Source organism: Somniosus microcephalus, unplaced genomic scaffold, assembly GCF_052327205.1.
Source record: "Somniosus microcephalus isolate GS21.2 unplaced genomic scaffold, FLI_Smic_1.0 unresolved_chr8, whole genome shotgun sequence".
Classification (NCBI taxonomy): Eukaryota; Metazoa; Chordata; class Chondrichthyes; order Squaliformes; family Somniosidae; genus Somniosus; species Somniosus microcephalus.
In genome coordinates, this window is record NW_028225186.1 from 35149068 (window position 1) to 35168475 (window position 19408).

The 19408-nt window shown below is 46.0% G+C and overlaps 2 non-coding genes across 2 annotated transcripts; one reads left to right on the plus strand and one right to left on the minus strand.

Moving 5' to 3' along the window:
• Window positions 1-1625: 1625 nt before the first annotated feature.
• Window positions 1626-1696, plus strand: trnag-ccc (transfer RNA glycine (anticodon CCC)). The gene has a single exon. It is a non-coding gene; the product is annotated as a tRNA-Gly (tRNA).
• A 14805-nt stretch (window positions 1697-16501) lies between these two features.
• trnai-uau (transfer RNA isoleucine (anticodon UAU)) lies at window positions 16502-16598 on the minus strand. The gene is made up of 2 exons: window positions 16563-16598; window positions 16502-16537 (listed from the first exon to the last, which is right to left on the minus strand). It is a non-coding gene; the product is annotated as a tRNA-Ile (tRNA).
• Window positions 16599-19408: the final 2810 nt, after the last annotated feature.

Here is a 19408-nt window from a genome sequence, read left to right on the forward strand (position 1 = left end):
CTTTCAAGGGGACAGCACTGGCACGATTGGCCGAATGGCCTCACACTGTACTGCAAGCTTCCATGAATCATATGGATATCTGAGACATACCCACACAAAGTGAGCACACATCTGTGATCGTGTATGTGTTTAAGTCTTTGTCTCAAGCAGTGCATTGCTATTTCCTCTGTGTTGTCCTTGATATTTTGCTGCTGATTATTCAATATCCCGACGGCTTTTCTCTGACTGTGTATCACTGAGAAAAGCACAGAAGCAAATAGATTTCAGGTGGACGCCTACCCGCAATTGATGCTGTGGTTTCTTGAACATGTCGTTTGTGATCTCGCCTAAAAAATGACATCTTGTACGAAAAGTTTGCCTGGCGCGAAAGTGACCTGAATTTCAAAGCAGCAAGGAGGAAAGACTGCATTTATCTGCTTGCTGGCAGGATGCTTCCCGCAACTTCACTGGTGGTCTAGTGGATAGGATTCGGCGCTTTTACCGCCGCGGCCCGGGTTCGATTCCCGGTCAGGAAACCATTGCATTTTCTGGCTTTTTGAAATGCCAGCAATCAAAGTACCCGCGCGAAACAATGCTTGCACCTCATCAACCTTTCAACTTTCCACGCTGCTGTTGCCTCAACAGTCAGCAGCGCAACATTCGGTACCGAGGTGCAACATTCACTTCCTTGCCTTCTGTAAAATGCCTGCTGTTTCAAAGTCAGCAGGAAATGACATTGGGAACAAGACACCTTACATGCCCACATTTATGTGTACCTCACAGTGTCAGAACAGTCACGGTTATTATCCGCCTTCCATGTATTATTTTGCCGACTGCATCTCCCTAACAAAGTTAGCTGATCACAGCACGGCTATCAGTCAACTCATTGCCAGTGTGAAGAATGCCACATTAGCTACGTGTGCAAGACTCGAATGACAGAGTACCTGGGCCGTGATAACTTATCCTGATATTCATGAGGCCTTAACATTCGCTGCATAAGACAATTCTGGTTACCATCCCTCCTGCCATTGGAAAGCGGTTGTCTTTAATTCCTCTGTCAAAAGCCATTGTAATTTTGCAAGCCTTTATTAAATTTCCTCTTAGCCTCCAGAGGAAAGCAATTCCAGCTTGTCCACACCATCAACATAACTGAAGTCGCTTGTCCCTCGGGCCACACTGTAAGACGTCAAACGAGTTCAGTATGTCGGGGAGTCAAGGGTTATGGGGAGCGGGCGGAAAAGTTGCGTTGTGTCGTGAATCTCATCAGCCACGAAATTATTAAATGGCGGGGCTCGAGGGGCCGAATGGCCCAATCCTGCTCCTATTTATTCTTTTGGGGAAGTTTAGTTTCTTAATTATGTCATTTTTGAGCAGCTAAACAACGTTGGAAGGAAACTCCCACGGCACCGAGAAAAGTGCAAAATCTTAGCTCTGCCGTGAGCTCATGCACCTGAGAGGTTAACCCTGTAATTCTCTGTCCACAGATCTTCCAGGACCTTCGAAGTGTTTCCAGCATTTAGTCAACAATTCCAGATGCAGTATCTGCTGCATTTAGCTTTTTATGTTAACGCAGTGTCCCCGCTTGTATTAACAAAAGCCAAAAATAAATTGTAGCTACCAGAAAATGGAATTTGTTAACTCGGCGTGCATTGGTGGTTCAGGGGTAGAATTCTCGCCTCCCACGTGGGTGACTCGGGTTCGATTCCCGGCCAATGCAGGTTAACATTTTAAACAATTCATTTCATAGCAAACACATCACTTGAGCATAAATAATATATTAACTGGATCAGGGGTATGAATGTTCTGCTCCTGTTCCTGTGCAACAGCTTCCAGGGGCTGAATGGCATCCTGTTCCTGTGTAACAGGCTCGATTGTTACTCTGACAGACATTACATTGCTCACTTCCTCGTTAGTATAGTTGTGAGTATCCCCACCTGTCACGCGGGAGACCGGGGTGAAATTCCCCGACGGGGAGGAATTTTAACATCCCCAATTTTAAACCTTTGGGCAGCACCTTAACGTGCTCCTTGGAAAAGATCAACAGCGAAAAATTGAACCTAAAATAATTTTAAACGGTGAGGTACTGTATAAAAAGCTCCTGCATCAATTCCTCGTTAGCATAGTGTTCTCCTTCTGTTTGTCTTTTGTGCGGGGCACTGTGGAACGAGAGAGGACAGGGAAATGCAGATAACAGCGGGAGAAAGCACGTCTGATCTTTCAAGGGGACAGCACTGGCACGATTAGCCGAATGGCCTCACACTCTACTGCAAGCTTCCATGAATCATATGGATATCTGAGTCATGCCCACTCAAAGTGAGCACACATCTGTGTTCGTGTATGTGTTTGAGTCTTTGTCTCAAGCAGTGCATTACTATTTCCTCTGTATTGTCCTTGATATTTTGGTGCTGATTATTCAATATCCCGACGACTTTTCTCTGACTGTGTATCACTGAGAAAAGCAGAGAAGCAAATAGATTTCAGGTGGACGCCTACCCGCAATTGATGCTGTGGTTTCCTGAACATGTCATTTGTGATCTCGCCTAAAAAATGTCATCTATACGAAAAGTTTGCCTGGCGCAAAAGTGACCTGAATTTCAAAGCAGCAAGGAGGAAAGACTGCATTGTTCTGCTTGCTGGCAGGATGCTTTCCGCAGCTTCCCTGATGGTCTAGTGTTTAGAATTCGGCGCTTTCACCGCCGCGGCCCGTGTTCGATTCCCGGTCAGGGAACCAGTGCTTTTTCTGGCTGTTTGAAATGCCAGCAATCAAAGCACCCGCGCGAAACAATGCTTGCACCTCATCAACCTTTCAACTTTCCACGCTGCTGTTGCCTCAACAGTCAGCAGCGCAACATTCGGTACCGAGGTGCAACATTCACTTCCTTGCCTTCTGTAAAATGCCTGCTGTTTCAAAGTCAGCAGGAAATGACATTGGGGACAAGACACCTTAAATGCCCACATTTATGTGTACCTCACAGTGTCAGAACAGTTACGGTTATTATCCGCCTTCCATGTATTATTTTGCCGACTGCATCTCCCTAACAAACTTAGCTGATCACAGCACGGCTATCAGTCAACTCATTGCCAGTGTGAAGAATGCCACATTAGCTACGTGTGCAAGACTCGAATGACAGAGTACCTGGGCCGTGATAACTTATCCTGATATTCATGAGGCCTTAACATTCGCTGCATAAGACAATTCTACCTCTGGTTACCATCCCTTCTGCCATTGGAAAGCGTTTGTCTTTATTTCCTCTGTCAAAAGCCATTGTAATTTTGCAAGCCTTTATTAAATTTCCTCTTAGCCTCCAGAGGAAAGCAATTCCAGCTTGTCCACACCATCAACATAACTGAAGTCGCTTGTCCCTCGGGCCACACTGTAAGACGTCAAACGAGTTCTGTATGTCGGGGAGTCAAGGGTTATGGGGAGCGGGCGGAAAAGTTGCGTTGTGTCGAAGAACTCATCAGCCACGAACTTATTAAATGGCGGGGCTCGAGGGGCCGAATGGCCCAATCCTGCTCCTATTTATTCTTTTGGGGAAGGTTAGTTTCTTAATTATGTAATTTTTGAGCAGCTAAACAACGTTGGAAGGAAACTCCCACGGCACCTAGAAAAGTGCAAAATCTTAGCTCCGCCGTGAGCTCATGCAACTGAGAGGTTAACCCTGTGATTCTCTGTCCACAGATCTTCCAGGATCTTCGAAGTGTATCCAGCATTTAGTCAACAGTTCCAGATGCAGTATCTGCTGCATTTTGCTTTTTATGTTAAAGCAGTGTCCCCGCTTGTATTAACAAAAGCCAAAAATAAATTGTAGCTACCAGAAAATGGAATTTGTTAACTCGGTGTGCATTGGTGGATCAGGGGTAGAATTCTCACCTGCCACGCGAGGGACGAGAGAGGACAGGGAAATGCAGATAACAGCGGGAGAAAGCACGTCTGACCTTTCAAGGGGACAGCACTGGCACGATTGGCCGAATGGCCTCACACTGTACGAAAAGTTTGCCTGGCGCGAAAGTGACCTGAATTTCAAAGCAGCAAGGAGGAAAGACTGCATTGATCTGCTTGCTGGCAGGATGCTTTCCACAGCTTCCCTGGTGGTCTAGTGTTTAGAATTCGGCACTTTCATCGCCGCGGCCCGCGGTCGATTCCCGGTCAGAGAACCAGTGCTTTTTCTGGCTGTTTGAAATGCCAGCAATCAAAGCACCCGCGCGAAACAATGCTTGCACCTCATCAACCTTTCAACTTTCCACGCTGCTGTTGCCTCAACAGTCAGCAGCGCAACATTCGGTACCGAGGTGCAACATTCACTTCCTTGGCTTCTGTAAAATGCCTGCTGTTTCAAAGTCAGCAGGAAATGATATTGGGAACAAGACACCTTAAATGCCCACATTTATGTATACCTCACAATGTCAGAACAGTCACGGTTGTTATCCGTCTTCCATGTTTTATTTTGCCGACTGCATCTCCCTAACAAACTTAGCTGATCACAGCACGGCTATCAGTCAACTCATTGCCATTGTGGAAAATGCCACATTAGCAACGTGTGCAAGACTCGAATGACAGAGTACCTGGGCCGTGATAACTCATCCTGATATTCATGAGGCCTTAACATTCGCTGCATAAGACAATTCTACCTCTGGTTACCATCCCTCCTGCCATTGGAAAGCGTTTGTCTTTATTTCCTCTATCAAAACCCATTGTAATTATGCAAGCCTCTATAAAATTTCCTCTTAGCCTCCAGAGGAAAGCAATCCCAGCTTCTCCACACTATCAACATAACTGAAGTCGCTTGTCCCTCGGGCTACACTGTAAGACGTCAAACGGGTTCTGTATGTCTGATAGACATATATTTCAGCTACAGGGGTGTTAAGGGTTATGGGGAACGGGCGGCAAAGTTCCATTGTGTCGAAGATCTCATCAGCCACGAACTTATTAAATGGCGGGACTCGAGGGGCCGAATGGCCCAATCCTGCTCCTAATTATTCTTTTGGAGAAGGTTAGTTTCTTAATTATGTAATTTTTGAGCAGCTAAGCAACGTTGGAAGGAAACTCCCACGGGACCTAGAAAAGTGCAAAATCTTAGCTCTGCCGAGAGCTCATGCACCAGAGAGGTTAACCCTGTGTATCTCTGTCCACAGATCTTCCAGGACCTTCGAAGTGTTTCCAGCATTTAATCAACAATTCCAGATGCAATATCTGCTGCATTTTGCTTTATATGTTAACGCAGTATCCCCACTTGTATTAACAAAAGTCAAACATAAATTGTAGCTCCCAGAAAAAGGGATCTGTTAACTTGGTGTGCATTGGTGGTTCAGCGATAGAATTCTCGCCTAGAGACCCAGGTTCGATTCCCGGCCAATACGGGCTAATACCTTTAACAATTCATTTCATAGCAAACACATCACATGAGCATAAATTATATATTAGCTGTACCTGTGCAACTGGATCAAGGGTGTGAATGTTCTGCTTGCACCTCATCAACATTTCACACCGCTGCTGTTGCCTCAACCGACAGCAGCGCATCATTCGGTACAGAGGTGCAACATTCACTTCCTGCCTTGCCTGTTGTTTCAAAGTCAGCAGGAAATGACATTGGGAACAAGACACTTTAAATGCCCACATTTAACTGTGTCAGAACAGTCACGGTTATTATCCGTCTTCCATGTTTTATCTCACCGACTGCATCTCCCTAACAAACTTAGCTGATCACAGCACGGCTATCAGTCAACTTATTGCCAGTGTGAAAAATTAGCATCGTGTGTAAGACTGGAATGAGAGAATACCTGGGCCGTGATAACTTATCCAGATATTTATTATGCCTTAACACTTGCTGCATAAGGCAATTCTCCCTCTGCTTACCATCTCTCCTGCAACTGGAAAGCGTTTCCCTTTATTTCATCTTTCAAAACCCCTTGTAATTTTGCAAAACTCTATTACATTTCCTCTTAGCCTTCAGAGGAAAGCAGTCCCAGCTTCGCCACACTATCAACATAACTGAAGTTGCTTATTCCTCGGGCCACTCCGTAAGTCGTCAAACGGGCTCTGTATGTCTGGTGGAGATAGATATATATTTCAGCTACCGGGGAGTCAAGCTTTATGGGGAGCGGGTGGCAAAGTGGCGTTGTGTTGGAGATCTCATCAGCCATGAAATTATTAAATGGCGGGTTAGGCTCGAGGGGCCGAATGGCCCAATCCTGCACCTATTTATTATTTTGGGGAAGGTTAGTTTCTTAATTATCTAATTTTTGAGCAGCTTAACAACTTTGGATGGAAACTCACACGGGAACTACAAAACCGCAAAATTTTATCTCTGCCGAGAGCTCATGGTCCTGAAAGATTAACACTGTGTTTCTCTGTCCACAGATATTCCAGGACCGTCGGAGTGTTTCCAGCATTTAATCAACAATTCCAGATCCAGCATCTGCTGCATTTTGCTTTTTATGTTAACGCAGTGTCCTCGCTTGTATTAACAAAAGTCAAAATTAAATTTTAGCTACCAGAAAATGGAATCGGCTGATCCTGTGTGCATTGGTGGTTCAGGGGTAGAATTCTCGCCTGCCAGCGGAGCAGAACCTGGGTTCGAATCTTGGTTAATGCAGCGTAACTTTTTAACAATTTATTTCATAGCAAACACATCACATGAAGCATTAATAATATATTAGCTGTCCCTGTGCAACTGGGTCAAGGTTATGAATGTTCTGCTCCTGTTCCTGTGCAACTGGTTTGAGGGGCTGAATGGCATCCTGTTGCTGTGTAACTGGCTTACTCCCAATTTTAAACCTTTGGGCAGCACATTAAAGTGCTCCTTCGAAAAGAATAACAGAATAAAAATGAACCTAAAATAATTTTAAACGGTGGAGAACTGTATAACAACTTCCTGCATCAATTCTTCGTTCGTGTTTTCTTTCTGTTTGTCTTTTGTGCGGAGCACTGCGGAAGGAGAGAGGACAGGGAAATGTAGCCAACAGCGGAAGAAAGCACGTCTGCTCTTTCAAGGAGACAGCACTGGCACGATTGGCCGAATGGCCACACACTATGCTGCAGGCCTCCATGAATCATAAGGATATCTGAGACATACCCACACAAAGTGGGCACACATCTGTGTTCGTGTATGTGTTGAGTCTTTGCCTCAAGCACTGCATTACTATTTCCTCTATATTGTCCTTGATATTTTAGTCCTGATTATTCAATATCCCGAAGGGTTTTCTCTGACTGTGTGTCTCTGAGAAAAGCACAGAAGCAAATAGATTTCAGGTGGACGCCTCCCCGCACTTGATGCTGTGGTTTCGTGAACATGTCCTTTGTGATCTCGCCGAAATAATGTCATCGTGTACAAAAAGTTTGCCTGGCATGAATGTGACCTGAATTCCAAAGCAGCAAGGAGGAAAGACTGCAGTGTTCTGCTTGCTGGCAGGACGCTTCCTGGTCTAGTGGTTAGGATTCGGCGCTTAAACCGCCGCGGCACGGGTTCCATTCGCAGTCAGAGAACAGTGCATTTTTCGGCTGTTTGTAATAGCAGCATTCAAAGCAACCGCGAGAAAAATTGCGTGCACCTCTGAACCTTTCAACTTTCCACACCGCTGCTGTTGCCTCAACAATCAGCAGCGCATCATTCGGTACAGAGGTACAAAATGAGTGCGATTAGCAGAGAGTGCTGTGAAAGTTTGGGTAAATGACATAGTTCTTTAATGGTTATTTCTCTATGAATCATTTGGAGTGGTGCAAATTGTGAGTGGCATTTGCCAGTAGCATCTTGATAAGATTACTTAAGCAGTTTAAGTAAAGGGGAAAAGTTAAATATTTGAGATTCTGTTGATTTAAGAAGAGTAATGCAAGGTAACAGTGCAGTCAGAGTTAATTGGCAGGCAGTAAAAACCAGTTCTCTAACCAATCAGCAGGGGTAATTCAATTGGTTACAAACAAACAGTATAAAAAGATCAGTGCAAGTAGCAGAGCGTGCTGTGAGAGTTTGGGTAAGTGAGAGAGTTAGGGTAATTGGGGTGTGAGGTGCTGTTTCTGTTTTGTTTCTGGCCTTGTTTTCCTGCCAGTCTCAGGATTAGCAGACATCGTGGAGGCGGAGCAGCGAGGCGCGGCCCAGTCGAGGCTGCTGGTAGCAGCAGTGGGTGTTGAGTCGAGTCAGAGCAGCGAGGCGAAGCAGCCTAAAAAGGCTCCAAAGGCAACATACCAAGGGGACGTCAGAATTCAAAAGTGACATCACAGAAAAGCTGGTAGGTGATTGGCTGGTTCGTGAGTACTTTTCCTTCCCTTTGAAACCTTTATAAGTTGATAAGATCAATTAAATAGAGGTGCGATATTCATCATCTAGAATCGGGGCAGAGGGTATTTAAAAATAATATTAATAAATGTAATTAATTACATAGAATGGGAGAGCTGGTGATGTGTTACTGCTGCAATATGTGGGAGCTGGTGGACAGCATTGATGTTCACAGTGATCACATTTGCAGTAAGTGCTGGCTGCTCGAGGAACTCCGGCTCCGTGTTGATGAGCTGGAGACCGAGCTTCAAACACTGCGACACATCAGGGAGGGGGAGAGTTACCTGGACTCTGTGTTTCTGGAAGTAGTCACACCAATTCAGATGTAGTCCGTGGTCAGGGCAGGATGGTGTGACTATTATTGAGGCAGGGACGGGGAAGCCGGAGGTAGTGCTGGACGAGCCACAGTCCTTGCTCTTGTCCAACAGGTTCGAGGCTCTTACTCCCTGTGAGGACGGGAACGGGGACTGCAGGGATGATGAGCAACCTGGCCACAGCACCGTGGAACGAGGGGCCATTCAAGTTGGGGGAGTAAATAGAAATGTTGTAGTGGTAGGGGGTAGCATCATTAGGAGGATAGATAGGGTTCTTTGCAGCCGAGAGTGAGAGTCCCATAGGCTGTGTTGCCTGCCCAGTGCCACGGTTAAGGACATCTCCTCTAGGCTGGAGAGAAACTTGGAGTGGGAGGGGGAGAATCCAGTTGTCGTGGTCCATGTTGGTACCAACGACATAAATAGGACAAGGAAAGAGGTTCTTCTGAGGGAGTATGAGCAGCTAGGTGCCAAATTAAAAAGCAGAACCAGAAGGGTAATAATCTCTGGATTACTACCTGAGCCACGAGCAAATTTGGCTTGGGTAAATAAAATCAGAGAGTTAAATGCCTGGCGACAAGACTGGTGTTGGAGAAATGGGTTTTGCTTCTTAGTACACTGGCACCAGCACTGGGACAGGAGAGAGCTTTTCCGTTGTGACGGACTTCACTTGGCCAGTGCTGGGACTGGAATCCTGGCGGATCGAAAAACTAGGGCTGTGGAGAGGGCTTTAAAATAATTAGTGGGGGGAGGGAGGTTTCAAGAGAGTGAAAAATAAAAATGTCAACGGAGAAGGCAATAGAGAAAGGTAGGAGTGGGGGAATTAAAAACCAAGGTAGCAGTGGGGGAATTAAAAACCAGATCGTGTCAGGAAGGGACAGAATATATAAAAATAAAGGTAAAGTAGTAAAGGGGGTAAAAGCAGGAATTAATTGTCACAAAGCATATTTAAACGTTCTTTATCTGAATGCATGCAGCATTCGTAATAAAATAGACGAGTTGACGGTACAAATAATTACACATGGGTATGTTCTGCTGGCCATTACGGAGACATGGCTGCAGGGTGACCAGGACTGGGAACTAAACATCCAGGGGCACTTGACTATTAGGAAGGACAGACAGGAAGGAAAGGGAGGTTGGGTGGCTGTGTTAATAAAGATGGAATCACTGCAATAGTGAGAAATTATATTCGGTCAAATGTTCAGGATAGTGGAACGGTTTGGGTGGCGATAAGGAATAATAAGGGGAAAAAGTCACTAGTGGGCGTAGTCTATAGGCCTCCTAATAGTGGGAACTCTATTGGTTGGAGTATAAATCAGGAAATAGTTTGGGCTTGGAATAAGGGAACAGCTATAATCATGGGAGATTTTAAATTTCATAATGACTGGACAAATGAAATTGGGCAGCGCACCCTTGAGGAAGATTTCATAGAGTGTATTAGGGACGGGTTCCTTGAGCAGTATGTTACTGAACCAACCAGGTGGCAGGCAATCTTAGATCTGGTCTTGTGTAATGAGACAGGATTAATAAAAAATGTCCTAGTAAAGGATCCCCTTGGAATGACTGACCATAACATGGTTGAATTCCAAATTCAGTTGGAGGGTGAGACATTTGGAGCTCAAACCAGCGTACTATGCTTAAGTAAAGGAGATTATTAAGGTATGAAAGCAGAGTTGACTAAAGTGGACTGGGAAGATAGATTAAGGTGTAAGACGGTACGTGAGCAGTGGTGTACATTCAAGGAGATATTACACAACTTTCAAGAAAAATATATTCCACTGAGGAAAAAGGGGCATAAAAGAAAAGACAGCCATCCATGGCTAAGGAAAGGAATAAAGGATAGTATCCGACTGTAAACAAGGGCATATAAAGTAGCCAAATCTACTGGGAGGAGAGAAGATTGGGAAGCATTTAAAAGCCAGCAAAGAATAACTAAAAGATTAATTAAGAAAGGGAAGATAAATTATGAAAGTAAACTAGCAAATAATAGATTACAAGTGTTTCTACAGTTATATAAAAAGAAAAAGTGTGGCTAAAGTGAATGTTGGTCCCTTAGAGGACAAAACCGGGAAATTACTGCTGAGGAACATGGAGATGGCAGAAACGCTGATCAAATATTTTGTATCAATCGTTACAGTAGAGGAAACTAAAACTATCCCAACACTGGACAAACAGGGGGCTATAGGGGTAGAGGAGCTAAACATGATTAAAGTCACTAAGGAGATGGTACTCGGTAAGATAATGGGACTTAAGGCAGACAAATCCCCTGGACATGATGGTTTACATCCTCGAGTCTTTAGAGAAGCAGCGGTAGGGATTGCGGATGCATTGGTGGTAATATCCAAAACTCCCTGGATTCAGGAAAGGTCCCAGCAGATTGGAAAACTGCTAATGTAAAGCCCTTATTTAAAAGGGAGGTAGACATAAGGCTGGAAAGTATAGAGCAGTTAGCCTAACATCTGTGGTTGGTAAAATGTTGGAGTCCATTATTAAGGAAGCAGTAACAGGACATTTGGATAAGCATAATTTAATCAGACAGAGTCAGCATGGTTTCATGAAGGAGAAGTCATGTTTGACAAATTTGCTTGAATTCTTTCAGGTGTAACAAACAGTGTGGATAAAGGGGAACCAGTGGTTGTGGTGTATTTGGAATTCCAAAAGGCATTTGACAAGGTGCCACACAAAAGTTTACTGCACATGATAAAATACCACGGGATTTGGGGTTATATCCTGCATGGGTCGAATATTGGCTATCTAACAGAAAACAGAGAGTTGGGAAAATGTTTCATTCTCAGGTTGGCAATCAGTAACTAGTGGTGTTCCGCGGGGATCCGTCCTGGGACCACAACTCTTTACAATCTATATTAACGATTTGGAGGAGGGGACCAGTTGCAACATATCCAAGTTTGCCGATGATACAAAGATGCGAGGGCAAGCAGTGAGTGAGGAGGACATAAAAATCCTGCAAAAAGGACATAGACAGGCTAAGTGAGTGGGCAGACATTTGCCAGATGGAATATAATGTTGGAAATTGTGAGGTTATGCACTTTGGCAGAAAAAAATCAAAGAGGAGGTTATTATCTAAATGGAGAGCAACTGTAAAGTGCTACAGTACAAAGGGATCTGCGGGTCCTGGCACAGGAAACAGAGAATGTTGGTATGCAGGTACAGCAGGTGATCAGGAAGGCCAATGGAATCTTGGCTTTTATTGCAAGGGGGATGGAGTATAAAAGCAGCGAAGTCTTGCTTCAGTTATACAGGGTACTGGTGAGGCCACACCTGGAATATTGCGTACAGTTTTGGTTTCCATATTTAAGAAAAAATATACTTGCTCTCAAGGCAGTTCAGAGACGGTTCACTTGGTTGATTCCGGAGATGAGTGGGTTGACTTATGAGGAAAGGTTGAGTAGGTTGGGCCTCTACTCATTGGAATGCAGAAGAATGAGTGGCGATCTTATCGAAACATATAAGATTGAAAGGTAGCTTGATCGGGTGGATGTGGGGAGGATGTTTCCGCTGATGGGTGAGAATAGAACTAGGGTACATCATCTATATATATAAACGGACCGTTCTTTCTGTCTGTCTGTCCTTCTGTCTGTACTTCTGTCTGTCCTTCTGTCTGTCCATCTGTCTGTCCTCGGGTGTGCGTCTGTCCGGCTATGCGCTCGAAAGTTACAGAGCGTACCTATGCGTGCGTTACGTCAAAAGAAAGCTCACCGTTCCAAAACGATGGTAAGCATATTTACGTTTCGGCCGGACAAAAATTGTGCCCGAGGTATCCGAAAAACCTTCAACATTCCGCTCATTATCCGCTTATTACCATAGAGTGACCGACCCGATGGTCGACCAATCAATGCGTGGCGGGGGCTGGTTCGTCGCATGTGAAGCCGGGCCCTCCTAGAGTCGAGTGACAGGGCGATTGACCAATCCTATGCTTCGGTGACATGACAATCGACCAATCAGTGCTACTGTGGCGGGCCTTATCGTTCTGAACTGAGGTGAGTGGCCGCCATCTTTATTCTCACCTTCTGTGTGTTTATTGTCTGGGTGGGGCCTAATCCTTCATAGACTATAAATACATTAGCTTAGCCTTCTTTCATCAACAAAGAGACGGACACTGGCCTGAGTACACGTGAGTCACTTGCAGGATTAAGAAGTGAGTGAAATTTCTGTTGTTTTGTTAGGAGCGATTTTTTTAATTAAATTTGTAAAACGTAAAAACACAATGTCTAAAACGTTAAAACACAATGAAGAAGGAGTCCCATCTTCTTAACAGTCGTTTTAAAAAAAATAACTTTTGGTGTTTTCAGCAAGAATGCGCGTTCCTTCTCCATGGCAGCTTTTTAAAAACACTAAAAAACTTTCAAGATGGCCTCCCATCTTCTTAACACCCGTTTATAAAAAAATAAAAAAAATTTCTGTTGGTTTCACAGACTGCACGTTCCTTCTCCGTGGCAGCTTTTTTAAAAAAAACTTTAAAAATTCTGTTCGTTTCAGACTGCGCGTTCCTGCTCCGTGGCAGCCTTAAAAAAAAAAAATTCTGTTGGGTTCCTTCTACGTAGCAGTTCAAAAAAAAAAAAAAAAAAATTTCTGTTGGTTTCACAGACTGCGCGTTCCTTCTCCATGGCAGCTTTTTAAAAACATTAAAAATCTTTCAAGATGGCCTCCCATCTTCTTAACACCCGTTTTTGAAAAATAAATTTTTTTGGTCTTTCGTTGACCCCCTCAAAACACTCCTCCCCTCCTCCCACTCTCCTTCCTCCACCTCCTCCCCCCTTCTCACTCTCTCCCCCCTTCTCACTCTCTGCCCCCTTCTCTCTCTCTCTCTCTCTCTCTCCCCCCCGGCGCCCCCTTCTCCCTCGCGCCCCCCCTCTCCCTCGCCCCCCCTCTCCCTCGCCCCCCCTCGCCCCCCTCCCTCGCCCTCCTCTCCCTCGCCCCCCCTCCCTCGCCGCCCCTCTCCCTCGCCCCCCCTCCCTCACCCCCCCTCGCCCGCCCCCTCCCTCGCCCTCACCCTCTCCCTCGCCCCCCCTCTCCCTCGCCCCCCCTCTCCCTCACCCCCTCTCCCTTGCCCCCCACTCCCGCGCCCCCCTCTCCCTCGCCCCCCTCTCTCCCTCGCTCCCCCCTCTCTCCCTCGCTCTCTTCCCCCCCTCTCTCCCTTGCTCTCTAACCCCCACAGTCGCTCGCTCTCTACCCCCCCCACAGTCGCTCGCTCTCTTCTCCCCCCCACAGTCACTCGCTCTCTTTCCCCCCCCCCCAGTCGCTCTCTCTCTCTCTCTTCCAACAACATGTCCTCGAAAAAGCCTCGGCACCGCCGGGCACTCCAGCTAGTCTTAGAATAAGGGGCTGCCATTACAAAACTGAGATGAGGAGACACTTCTTCACGCAGAGGGTAGTAAATCTACGGCGTTTGCTACCTCAGAGAGCTGTGGATGCTGCGACATTAAATACATTTAAAAAGGAGATAAACAGTTTCCTATCTGATAAGGGAATTAGGGGTTATGGGGAGCGGGCAGGGAATTGGACGTGAGTCTAGGTACGGATCAGCCATTATCCTATTGAATGGTGGAGCAGGCCCGAGGGGTTGTATGGTCTACTCCTGCTCCGAGTTCTTATGTAATGTTATGTTATACACTTCATTGCCTTCTGTGAAATGCCTGTTGTTTCAATGTTTGCAGGAAATGACATTGGGAACAAGATACTTTAAATGTTTACTTGCATACATTTAACTGTACCTCACAGTGTCAGAACCGTCATGGTTGTTATCCGTCATCCATGTATTTTGTTGCCGACTGCATTTCCCGAACAAACTTAGCTGATCACAGCACGGCTATCAATCAACTCATTGCCAGTGTGAAAAATGCCACATTAGCAACGTGTGCAAGACTGGAATGAGAGTGTAGCTGGGCCGTGATAACTTATCCTGAGCATTAAGATATTCATTAGTCCTTACCCCTTGCTGCGTAAGACAATTCTCCTCATGCTGGTTCTTTTGCCGGTTATCTCCAATCGGTGTTCTCTGGTTACCGACCCTCCTGCCACTGGAAAGCGTTTCTCCTCATTTCCTCCACCAAATCCCCTTGTAATCTTGCAAGCCTCTATTAAGTTTCCTCTTAACCTTCTGAGGAATGCAATCCCAGTTCTCCACACTATCAACATAACTGAAGTCCCTTATCCCTCGGGCCATTCTGTAAGACGTCAAACTGAGGCTCTCGCTCTATAGGTCTGGCAGAGATAGACATATATTTGAGCTACAGGGGAGTCAAGGGTTATGGGGAGTTGGCGGGAATCTGGCGTAGAGTGGATGATCTGATCAGCCATGATCTTATTCAATGACGTGGCAGGCTGGAGGGGCCGAATGGCCCACTCCTGCTCCTATTTCTTCTGTTCTTATTCTTCTTTCTCTCCCTTCTGCCTCTTTGTCCCTCGGTCAATTCTAGCACTGACGGACATTGCATCGCTCACTTCTTTCTTAGTATAGTGGTGAGTATCCTTGCCTCTCACGCTGGAGACCGGGGTTTAATTCCGTGACGGAGAGGATTTTTCACCGCCTCCTCCTCTTCCTATATAACAGACTCGAGTGGCTCAATGGCCTCCTCCTGTTCCTGTGTAACATGCTTGAGGGGCTGAATGGCCTCCTCCTGTTCCTGGATAACAGACTCGAGTGGGTGAATGGTCTCCTCCTGACACTGTGTAACAGGCATTAGTGGCTGAATCGCCTCATCCTGTTACTGTGTAACAGGCTTGAGTGGCTGAATGGACTTCTCCTTTTTCTGTATAACAGACCCGAGTGGCTGAATGGTCACCTCCTGTTCCTGTGTAAAAGGCTCAAGGGGATGAATGTCCTCCTCCTCTTCCTGAATAACAGACTCGAAGAACTGAATAGCCCCCTCCAGTTCCATTGTAACAGGCTTGAGGGGTTGAATGGCCTCCTCCTGTTCTTATGTAACTGGCTCGAGTGGCTGTATGGCCTCCTCTTGTGCATGCATAACAGGATCGAGGGGCTGAATGGCCTCCTCCTATTCATGTAAAACAGGATTGAGGGGCTGAATGGCCTCCTCCTGTTCATGTGAAACAGGCTCGTGGGTCTGAATTGTCTCCTCCTGTTCCTGTATAACAGACTTGTTGGAATGAATTGCCTTCTCCTGTTCCTGTATAACTGGATCGTGGCTCTGAATTATCTCCTTGTCATCCTCTGTAACAGGTTCAAGGGGCTGAATGGATTGCTACTGTTCTTATACAGATCTTGTATCACTGAATGGCTTACTCGAGTCCAATGCAACAGGCTCGAGGCGTTAAAGGCCTCCTCTTGTCCCTGTGTAACATGCTCGAGGGGCTGAATGGCCTCCTCCTGTTCCTGTATAACAGGCTACAGGGGCTGAATGGCCTCCTCCTGTTCCTGTGCGAAAGGCTCATGGGACAGAATGGCATTCTGTTCCTATGTAAAAGAGTCATGGGATTAAATGGCCTCCGCCTGTTCCTGTGTAAAAGGGCCTTGGGACTGAATGGCATGCCTCTGCTCCTTTATTAATGTGTCATGGGCCTGAATGGCCTCATCCTGATCCTATGTCAAAGGATTATGCGAAAGAATGGCCTCCTCCTGTTCCTATGTAAGAGGGCCATGGGGCTGAAAGGCCTCCTCCTTTTCCTATGTTAAAGGGCCATAGGACTGAATGGCCTTCTCCTCTTTCTATGTAAAAGAGCCATTGGACTGAATGGCCTCCTCCTGCTGCTGTGTAACAGACTCGAGGGGTTCAATTGAATCCTCCTGTTCCTGTGTAACAGATTCAGGGGTTGAGAGGACTCAGAGGGAAAGTGGGGTGGAACTGGAGCCACTTGTCTAAAGGAAGTGTTGGGGGGGGGAGTTTCCCTTCACTGAATTACTGATTTACTGCCAAATGCACCGTCAGTGGAGGAAACACAGAACCCTGACCCAAAATTCAACTCTGGTGGGATTCGAACCCACAGCCTTTGAATGACTTCATCTAGTCACATGCAGAATTATAAGTTCAATGCACTGCCATTGTGCCACAGAGCCAACTAAAGGCGCTTGTACTACAAAAGCAAAATATTGTTGATGTTGGAAATCTGAAATATAAACAGATAAAATGCTGGAAGCACTCTGCAAGTCAGGCAGCTTTAGATGCCTGTGTAAAATGGTTCTGTTTTCAGTCCCGGATCATTCTGTGTCTATTTAAAAGGGATGTGCTGTCAGTCCCGGATCATTCTTTGACTTTTTAAAAGGGTGTGTTGGCAGTCCCTGATCATTCTGTGTCTGTTTAAAGGGGATCTTCTGTCAGACTCAGATCATTCTATGTCTGTTTAAAACGGGTGTTACATATTATTATAGAGTCTGCACCACAGAAACAGTCCATTTGCACGAACTGGTCTCCACACGAGGCTCCTCCTTCTGTATTGCAACTCACCAAAAAAAATGCCAGGATCAGTAATGGTAACCATGAAACTATCGGATTGTCGTAAAAACCCATCAGGTTCACTAATGTCTTTCAGGGAAAGAAATCTGCCGTCCTTACCTGGTCTGGCCGATGAGTGACTCCAGACCCACAGCAATGTGGTTGACTCTGAACTGCCCTCTGAACTGGCCTAGCATGCCACTCAGTTGTAACAAACCGCTATAAAACAAAATAATAAAAATGAATCTGGGAGGATCACCTGTCCTGATCCATATCAGCCTCCTTCTAAGGTCCCCAACACCACAGAAGCCAGACTTCAGCCAATTCGATTCACGCCACGTGATATCAAAAACGGCTGAGCACACTGTCGACAGCAAAGGCTATGGGCCCTGACAACATCCCGGCTATCATGCTGGAGACTTGTGATCCAGAACTTGTTGCGCATCTAGCCAAGCGGTTCTAGTGAGGCTACAACACTGGCATCGAACCAACAATGTGGAAGAGTGCCCAGGTATTTCCTGTCCACAAGAAGCAGGACAAATCCAATCCAGCCAAATACCGCCCCATCAATCTACGCTCAATCATCAGCAAAGTGATGGAAGTTGTCATCGATAGTGCTATCAAGTGGCACTTACTCACCAATAACCTGCTAATGGATGCCCAGCTTGGGTTCTGCCAAAACCTCTCAGCTCCCGACTTCATTACAGCCTTGGTCCAAACATGAAATAAGGAGCTGAATTCCAGAGGAGAAGTGCGAGTGACTGCCCTTGGCATCAAGGCAGCATTTGACTGAGTGTGGTATCAAGGAGCCCTAGTAAATCTGAAGTCAATGGGAATCGGGGGGTGGGGTGGAAACTCTCCATTGGTTGGAGTCTTACCTAGCACAAAGGAAGATGGTTGTGGTGACTGAAGGTCAGTCATCACAGCCCCAGGACATCGCTGCAGGATTTACTCAGGGCAGTGTCCTAGGTCGAACCATCTTCAGCTGCTTCATCAATGACCTTCCCTCCAGCATAAGGTCAAACGTGGGGATATTCGCTGATGATTGCAGTGTTCAGTGCCATTAAGAACTCCTCAGATAATGAAGCAATCCATGCCCGTATACAAAAAACCTGGACATCATTCAGGCTTGTGCTGATAAGTGGCAGGTAACATTCGTTCCACAGAAGTGCCCGGCAATGACTATTTCGAACAAACGAGAGTCTAACCACCTCCCCTTAACATTCAACAACATTACCATCGCCGAATCCCCGACCATCAACATCCTGGGGGGTTACCAGTGACCAGAAACATAACGGGACCAACCCCATAAATACTGTGACAACAAGAGAAGGTGAGAGGCTAGATATTCTGCGGCGGGTGTCTGATCTCCTGATTCTCCAAAGACTTTCTGCCATCTACAAGGCACAAATAAGGAGTGTGATGGAATACTCTCCACTTGCCTGGATGAGCGTTGCACCAACAATACGCAAGAAGCTAGTCACCATCCAGCACAAAGCAGCCCGCTTGATTGGTACCCCATCAACCACCTTAAACAATCACTCCCTCCACCAGCGGTGTACCTTGGCTGCAGTACGTACCATCGACAAGATTCACTGCAGCAACTCACCAATGCATCTTCGGCAGCACCTGCCAAATACGCAAACTTTTTCTCTAGAAGGAGAAGGGCAGCAGGCGCATGGGAGCGCCCCCACCTCCAAGTTCCCCTGCAAGTCGCAGACCATCCTGCCTTAGAAGTATATTGCTGATCCTTCATTTTCACTGGCTCAAAATCTTGGTTCGAAACCTGCTTGCAGCAACTTTGCCACAAATTCTTTATTTTATTTAATCGGCTCCCTGTGGAGAACACTGGCCCCGAAACTGATCAGAATTCCCTCCTCTGCAATTTATTACACTGATTAGCGCAAAGCTGTTGTTCTAATTGAAACACTAATAATTTATCGGCATGAATTAGATATTGTGGATTTGTTGGGAACTAGTGAGCAATACACACACAGAACAGCGTCAAAATACTAATTAATAAAGAGCCCTGCAGTGTTTGGAAGGAAATTACCTTCAGCTAATGAGTGGAAACGCAATTTGGTTTTCTAGAGTTGAACATGAATTAAAAAGTTTGTAAAACGACCGCAGCAGGAGTCGACCCTACAATCTTCTGATAACATCAGGAGCAGCTTCGGATCCACGCGCCACTAGAAGTAGTGTGCAGGTCAGGTGATATCTGTAGACAGAGAAACACAGGTTCAACCTTGCAGGTCCTTGAGCTCTCGGCAGAACTAAGGTTTTGCAGCTTTGCTTCAAAGTATTGCAGTTCTAAACTTTTCTGCAAATAACAACATTAAAAAACTACCCAGGCCAGCAAAAAATAAATGTCCGGTACAGGCATCGATTCCACAACCTTGGCGGTATTAGCACCACGCTCTAACCAACTGCGGTA